Source organism: Lactuca virosa, chromosome 2, assembly GCF_052849685.1.
Source record: "Lactuca virosa cultivar CGN04683 chromosome 2, Lactuca_virosa_CGN04683_v6, whole genome shotgun sequence".
NCBI classification, from domain to species: Eukaryota; Viridiplantae; Streptophyta; class Magnoliopsida; order Asterales; family Asteraceae; genus Lactuca; species Lactuca virosa.
In genome coordinates this window covers 118,361,129-118,370,000 of record NC_136427.1, presented here as the reverse complement: position 1 = coordinate 118,370,000, position 8,872 = coordinate 118,361,129, and positions in this window count along the sequence as shown.

Here is an 8,872-nt window from a genome sequence, read left to right as displayed (position 1 = left end):
TAAGTCTAATAACTATTATTGCAAGTATGACTTCAAAATTTGACTAGCAATCGTAGCTTTCAAAAGTCGTTGTCGAACTCTGATCTTATCAGCAACGCGTCCTTAGGATAAGTGATCAAATATTCCTCCGTTCTACAAGATATCCTATGGACATGAGACATGGATTATAATCAATCTCTCTATCTAAGTTCTGTTTCCTGATTTCCGATTTATGACGACTGACTAATTGAACAAATCAAATCAGTCCAGGCTTGGCCAAGCGCTTAGGGTGTCATCACTAAATCATCGAGGGGCCCACAAAATCGCTTTTATCCCATTTAGGGAAAAAGGAACGGATAAACTTCGACTCATATGCTTGTACTATTTACCCATCAAATCATAGACAACAATATGTTTTATAACATCAAGTTACTGATGCGTTTACGTATTATCAATGCGCAACCAACTCACAAACAACAACTATATGTCTCCGTCTCAAGAATATAAGATATTATCGTCTCACAATCAGTCGTGATAGAATCCATGAAGTGATTCAAATGAGCGTGAGATTAATCCAATACTCAAACCCTATTTCAGGAGTACTCATGAACACTGCAACAAACATTTGCTATGTCTAAGCACTTAGACAATCTACAGTCGGATTCATGACAGTCTTAATTCACTACTTACTTCCAAAGTATGAACGACTGTGGATGTTTGAATAATCCAATTATTCAGGAAGTAAAACATGCGAAATGAAACACAAGAACAACCTAATCCAATATGGTCTCAAAACTTTTGAATATAAATAAAACACTTATTATTTAATCACCATATTGATTAGACCTTATTCATTGTATAATGTTTCGAACAATCAACTTAATACTTGAATTAAAACAATAGTCATCCCATGCTCCAAGCATGCACACTCTGTTTATCTATGGTCCTTTCTTTGTGAAATAGATCAATTGAACACATTTCCAATGATGTTCATTTCATAATTCGAAATCCTTATCATAAGTGTAAGAATAGCAAATTCTTGCCACTACCAGAATCTATTAGAGTCTAAACGTATATGCAATGATCCTTTTGTAATGTCTAGGTGCCAAAGTCACAGTGACTTGGCCAATGATATTACAAAACATTCCATTGGAGATTGGTTACACAACAATTCCATGGAAATGAAGTCTCACATTCAGAGTTACCTATTCTTAGATCATGTCAATATGATCCTTCCAAAATTATACTATACTTCCAACTGTCCACAAGCAACCAATCTTCGGTGAACCTTAGATTGTCGTTGACAGTTGTTTAGTCACATCAAGTTCTGGTCCCTTTTCCTTCTTAATGCCATAGGCATTTGGAAAATCGGAACGAGTGAATATTACATATGCAACCGATCCTATATCCGAACCATATGGGATACGATTCATAATGTCTTACATAAAGACATGATACTTGACCAGTATTTTGCTATAATACTTCCACATATAGAATTTTCTATGTTGAATCATTTCAACATGATATTCATATATGTTCATGACTAAGTTCTATTAAAATTTCAATCTAAACTTTTAGATTCGAAATGAAGTATTAGTATCCTCTCCCTTAAACCTTACTATAGCGAAACAATTTCCAAACTCTGCAACTTTGCAAATTTGTAACCTTTGTTTCCTACAACCAGTATTGCCTACTTGCAACACCCAGTACAATAATTATGCTCCCACTAGCATAACAATTATACTTCTGCTAGCATAACAATTATTCTCCCACTACCTTTGACATGTATCCAGAAATCAGCTGGACTTCTAGAAATCAATACTTATTGACTTTCTTACCGAAATTCAGATTTTTGATACGTGATGCTTTGATAAATCTTTATCTAGACTTCTTAAGCTCATACACCTTTCAATAGATAGCACAAGTGTGTGTTTAAACCTTCTCATAACTTATGGCAATAAGTCCCGAATGTTCAAACTGTTTACCATTTCTCACAATTCGAACTATGAAGAGGGATGTCGTAATCATACTCGAATTTGAGAACGCAATTGTCACAACTTCTAGCTCTAATCCTTTAAAATCTACTAGTGAAAGTATTTCCTCACAATCATTTTCATGAAGTATAGAGAAACCTCTTGCCACTTAGATTTTATGGTGCATGTGTTCCTATCCATGTGAATTTTTCATTTTCAACCACCATCATATGACAAGGTTAATGACAAATTCAAACTCATATGGACTGAACTTGCTTAAACTTAATTTCTTGCCTTCTGGTAACACACGGGCCTACCAGTGCTTCCAGGTTATTCAGCAGCTCACCCATACATATCAATGTACTTTCATTGATTAAGGTGTTTTTGTTGGATTAGATGTCTAAGCCCATAACTATTAGTGGTATGTACTCGACCCGAGAGTAGCATGGTCCATTTGGGTTGCATAACACCAGGACAATTTGTTAAGATGGATTCTTGAGAAAAGGTTATGTATGATTTATTAATATATTATAAGTTCTAGTATTAATATGAAATCATATGTTTTAATTAGTATTGATCAAGAATTAATTTGGAATTAATTTAGTTATCAAAAGAGACTAATTAAATCTATGGGGACTAATTATGGTAATTAGTTATATTTATATGTGTTGGGCTTATTATCCATGTTGGACCAAGTTTATGTATGGACACATAAAGAGTTGCGCCACATGAACCATGGATCATAAAACCCATGGGTATGGATTTGGGTTATACCCATGACTCTTGAAATCCAACATATAAATATGTACTCCTTAGCCAAAAAACGCCTACACACATATTCTTGGAGTTCATGAGGTGTTTTGGTGCATGGAGATTCTCTCCTTAGCCAAAAAACGCCTACACACATATTTTATTAGTTTATGTAATAGACTAATTTCTTGTAAATAACTGACATGAATTATCTTGTTCTTATGAGTTAGTTTAGATTAATAGAAAAATTATGTGATAATTGGTTTTCGATTCAAATTGATCTAAAAGTTGTTCATGATATGAGTTTTTGTAACTTGTCCTCAAGTTATATGAAAAGTCTCATTTATGAGTTTTAAAACTCATAAAATTTCCATAAGTTATGAAAATGAAGAGTCTCATTTTTAAATGTTTTAAAGTCTTCCATAACTAGTCCTCAAGTTATGGAACTTGAAGATTTTTTTCATTAAACCACTTTAAACTCATAAGTTATGAAAATCCAAGAGTTTTGAAAAGTTTCAAAACTTGCCCTCAGGTTTTGGAATTTGAAAAGTCTCTCTCATGATTACTTTAATTCCAAACCCTAGAATTTTAAAAAAAAAATTCAAACCTTATGGACTTTATTAAATTAATTAAAGTGTCTAATTAAAAGAAAATTAATAACTCCATAATGACATAGTTTAAGTTTAATTAAATTAAGAGTATAGTTTAATTAATAGATTAAACCACCAAATATTTTAAATGTGTAAAATACACCCTTATACTATTATAATATTAAAAGTTAATACTTATATATATGTATAAGACAAGTAAGTCAGTCTTATCGTTATTAGGCCTCATTCACGAAGTCGGTCTATAAGGGGGGTATAAGGTTACTGCCTATAAAATAGCAGTTTAATGGGTGTCCACTCTCACCCACCGCTTCCTTGACTGGTGGAGGGTCGTTAGCCGAACGGGTAGGACAGGACATTAATTCTCCCTTCATTAAAAGTATAATGATAAATATAAAGTAACTAAACTTTATTAAAATTCTCAATCTTAGTTACTTTAGGAAAATGTGAATTTGGTGCTAACCCATGAAATTGCACTTTGCACCTTGTTAAGTCGTTAGTGGAGCGTGTGTGGTTAACCGTCACACTAATCTGGGACTGACAATGTGTGGCAAAGGGTAGCTTGATGTTAATCATAGATCAATGGAGCGTGTGTGGTTAACCGACACATTGATTAGGTGGTTGTAACATTAAGTGTACCAAGTTAATTTGCATGGTTATTCACTCCTTGTTTGTGATCCTCGGCATACCAGTCACAAACTTGAAGGGCACAATCGAGATTTAAACATGACATTGAATAGTTCAATGAATCTCAAAAGATCTAGGAGTTTCAATTCATTTAAAACCTAATGTTAAATTTCGTTTTTCATGGTGAAAATTGGCAAATCGTCATTTACCTACCTTCAAATATTTTGTAGCATGGATTACGGCATGCCTCTTCCAAGTTATAAAATATTGTGTTGGGTCCTAGCATTAATATTTCATATTGGGTGTTATATTAAGGACTTAAATCAACTAAACTTGAATTTCTCCCTCATAGATGTCTAGTTATGACAACTATGGTCTTCCTTATCCTTTTGGATAAAGCTATCCTAATGAAGATGATATCCCAAATGGCGATCAAGGTGAAAGATTAATCCTTTTGTTGTGTATTAATGGGACTGGAAATCATACTTCACCTCCTCCACCTCCTCCAATTGTTCTCCCTAACCCACAAGTTCTTGAATAGTTCAAGGTCACTCAATCCCTATTGATAAGCAGTGTCTATATGTACTCACATCTTGGAGATGAAGTTTCATATTGACAAGCTCGGAGAGTTGGGTGTCGAAGTCTCAACGAAGTTGACTGTTGACTAGGTTCTTCAATCACTTTTCGAGTCATATAGTGAGTTCATTAAGGACTACTATGTGACAGACCATGACATGACCTCTATCGATCTTACCTATTTGCTTGTTGCTGCTGAATTAACAATGATTTGGGGCACTGGTAAAGCAAATTTGATTGGAATATCTACTTCCCAAACTTCCATGGAATGGTAACATTAGAAATCCAGAAAAGCTTTATCTTCCCAATGGAAAGGGATCGGCCATGGTCAAGTCATCTAACCCAATGGTAAAGAGAAAAGCTAAGTCTGAGATAGTCTCGTGTACCATTCCTAAAGAGTCCATATGTTTCTATTGCCAAAAGAAAGGGGAATTGGTTGCGAAGCTGCCCTATTTACCTGAAAGTTCACTAGGATGGTAAAAGTCAATAAATTTGACTATGCTTCAGGTAAAGTCCACCATCTAACTCTATTAAGTTCCTATTTGGAGATTCTTATTACATGATGTGACTAGGTCGCATTTTGATGTTTTGTAGAATCGAAAAAGGAGAGGAAACTTAGAAGAAGAGTATGTTGAATCTGATCGCGAAGATGGATTTCGATCGCATGATTCGAAGATCGGAATTTTGAGATGCTGCTTAAGAGTTATGATAGATTGCTTAGGAATAGATAACAACATAGTTTTCATATGTATTTGCATTGTAAGGATAAGTTTTTCCGCAATTTTAAAATAAAAGGAAAATTTTTTATTTTATTTATTTGAAGTATCCTTAAAATGGGATTTGTGAAAATTGTTGTTTATATGATTCCATTGATAGCAATATTGGAAAATGGATTTGATTCTTTCGTTTGTGGTAGTGTCATAATTTACCAAATAAGGAAAGATTCTCATCACCCAAGTTTCTATTGGATAGAAACTTGGAATCATGCAACTTGTATTGTATGATGAATGAGAATTTTCATCTTTGGTAAATTAAGACTAATTCCTTGTTCACATGTATATGTGAGTCAAGTGAAGGACTAGGAGATCGGGTACACTTGGTTGTGCGCTGATCAGGTCTACCACAAAGAAGATAAGGCTATTCGTCATGATTTACTAAAGTTTAGTAAATATGGTTATGCTTACAAGTTTAAGTGTAATTCTGAAACATTGGAAAAGTGTCAATGTATGACAGGACGAATGAGTAGAATCAAATTAGGCAGAAAGATAAAAGTTTCTCCAATATGAAAAGATGGGAGAGTACTTCGGTATCATGTTTTATGATCATCTTAATGATTATGAAAAACCATATCACAATCGATCCTCTAAGGACATCTTGGTGCATTTGTTTGGCTATGAAGAGGAATCGTGAATTGTTGAAATGGTTAAATCAAGAAGATGAGTCATACTTCGTTCCAAAAGCGAGTCTTAGAGTCATACTCCAAGATTGTAACTCGAGTGACGTAATCTTAAGAAAGGTTTATAACACTTGTCTAATGTAAAATGTTTTCTACTCTTGTACATTTGAAATTGGTGAATTGTGATGTTTTGGATAAAACAAAGACCAACTAAGGCCAATTGTGTGAAGTGTTTGTCTTGATAAGAATCCGCACTAACTCTTGAATATTTGCTTTGTCAAGGAATGGTTATTGACAAGAGAATCTTATATGTCAAGAGGTCAGTGGGAGTCTTAAAGATCTTGAAAAGTTTCAAGAACTAATCAAGGGTATTGTTTATCACTAGCACACGACTTGAGGTTTATAACCTATCGTGTTGACATATTCTTGTTTTTGTGCCCATTCCAGTTAAAGTTGACTATGTATGTGAGTTCTATGAGTTCTCAGTTGTTTGCATAATTACTTGGAAGCAATGGTAGGCCCTTGTGCTGCCAGGTGGCAAGAAATTAAGATTGAACAAGTTCAGTCCATATGAGTTTGGATTTGTCACTAACCTCCTCTTGTGGTTATGTTTTTGACATATAGATAGGAACACATACACCATAAAATCTAAGTGTCATAAGGTTTCTCTTCGATTCATGAAAATGATGGTAAGGAAACGCTTTCAGCAAGTAGATTTTAAGTAGATAGCAATTGTGATATTTGCATTCTCAAAGTCATTAGTGGAGCATGTGTGGTTAACCAGCACACTAACATGGACTAGTAAGAAATGGCAAAAGGTCTAAACATTATGATTACGGCATCCCTCTTCATAATTGTTTAGACTCACATGTGAGCTATCTAAGGAAAGGTGTATGATTTTGATAAAGTCTTATCGAAGCATATCGTATCAGAAACCTGAACTTTGATAATGAAAGTCAATAAAGTATTGATTTCTAGAAGTCCAGCTGATTTCTAGATACATGTCGAAGCTAGTGGGAGCATAAGTGTTATGCTAATAATTATCATGTTAGTAGGATCATGATTATTATGTTAAGTATTGCAAGTTAGCAATGTTAATTATAAAAAACAAAAGGTTCAATTTGCAAAGTTGCAGGGTTTGAAAAGTTGTTTTGCTATAATTAAGGGAGAGGAAATTATACTTCATTCCAATTCTAAAAGCTTAGATTGAGATTTTAATCAAATTTTGTCAAGTATATATATGAATGTTATGTTGGAATGGTTCAACATAAGGAAATTCTGTATATGGGAACATTATTTGCGTTCTAAAATTCGATTATGATTACGACATCCCTTTTCATAATTCGAATTATGAGAACATGGCAAATGGAAAAATTATAGCAAAAGACTGGTCTAGGATCATGTCTTTATGTGAGACATTATGAATCGTATCCCATGTGCTTAGGGTATAGGATCGATTGCATATGCTATAATATTTCTATGTGTTCTGAATTTTCCAAATGCCTAGGGCATTAAGAGGGAAAAAGGACCAGAACTGGATATGACTAAAATGATTAAGCACATGTCAAGGACAATCTGAGGTTTACCAAAGATTGGTTGCTCATGGACAGTTGGAAGTATGGTGTAAATTTTGGAAGGACCATATTGACATATTCTGAAAAGAGGCAACTCTTGTTCAGAAGTGATAGTCAAAATGGGAATATGGAAATGTTTCCGTAGGTGGAATTTATTCATTAAATCTGTGTAAGATTAGAAAAACTTAATGCAATAAGGATGTTCAAAGGAATTTACTTTGAATGTGAGACTTCGTTTCCATGGAATTGCTCTCCATTGGAATACTTTGTAATGTCTGCTGCCGAGTCTTTTTGGCTTTTGTGCATAGTCATTACAAAAGGATCAATGCATATAAGTTTAGAATCTAACAGATTTCAGTAAATGGCAAAAAATCTTGTATTCTTACATTTATCATAAGGATTTGGAATTGTGAAATGAGCATCATTGAAATGTTTTCAATTGATCTATTTTACAAAGAAAGGACCATGGGTAAACATAGTGTGCATGCTTGGAGCATGGCATAACTGTTGTTTTAATTGAAGCATAAATTTGATTATTCGAAACATTATACAATGAATAATGAGTAATCAATATGGTGATTAAATAAAAGGTGTTTTATTTACTCTCATAAGTATTGGGGCCATATAGGATTAGTATTGTTCTTGTGTTTCACTTTGCATGTTTTGACTTCCCGAATAACTAGGTTATTCAAACCGTCCACAGTCGATCATACTTTGGAAGTAGGTATTGAGGCAAGACTGTCATGAATGGGTCTGTAGTATGTCTAGATGTTTTAGACATAGCTGCAGTATTCATGAGTGCTCCTGGAATAATATTTGAGTATTGGATTAAACCCACGCTCATTTGAATCACTTCATGGATTTTATCACGAGTGATCATGAGATGATAATATCTTATATTCTTCAAACGGAGACGTGTGAGTTGTAGTTGCGATTCGGTTGCACATTGACATATGTAAACACACCAGTAACTTGGATGTTATAAAACCTATCGTTGTGTGAAATTTGATGAGTGGGTACAAGCGAGCATTTGGGTCGAAGTTTATCCGTTCCTTTTACCCTTAGAGGGATAAAATCAATATCTGTGGGCCCCTCGATTATTTAGTGATGACACCCCTAAGTACTCGGCCGGGCCTGGACTGATTTGATTTGTTCAATTAGTCGTAAATCGGAAATCGGGAAACAACAAATGGACAGAGAGAATGATTATAATCCATGTCTCAGTCCATATGATATCTAGAATGGAGGAATATACGATCCCTTATCTAATGGACACGTCATTGACTAGGTCAGAGTTCGACAGCAGTTTTAAGAGCTACGATTGCTAGTCGGGATCTTGGAGTCATATTTGCAATAATAGTTTTAGACTTATCCAAGTGGGAGACTGTT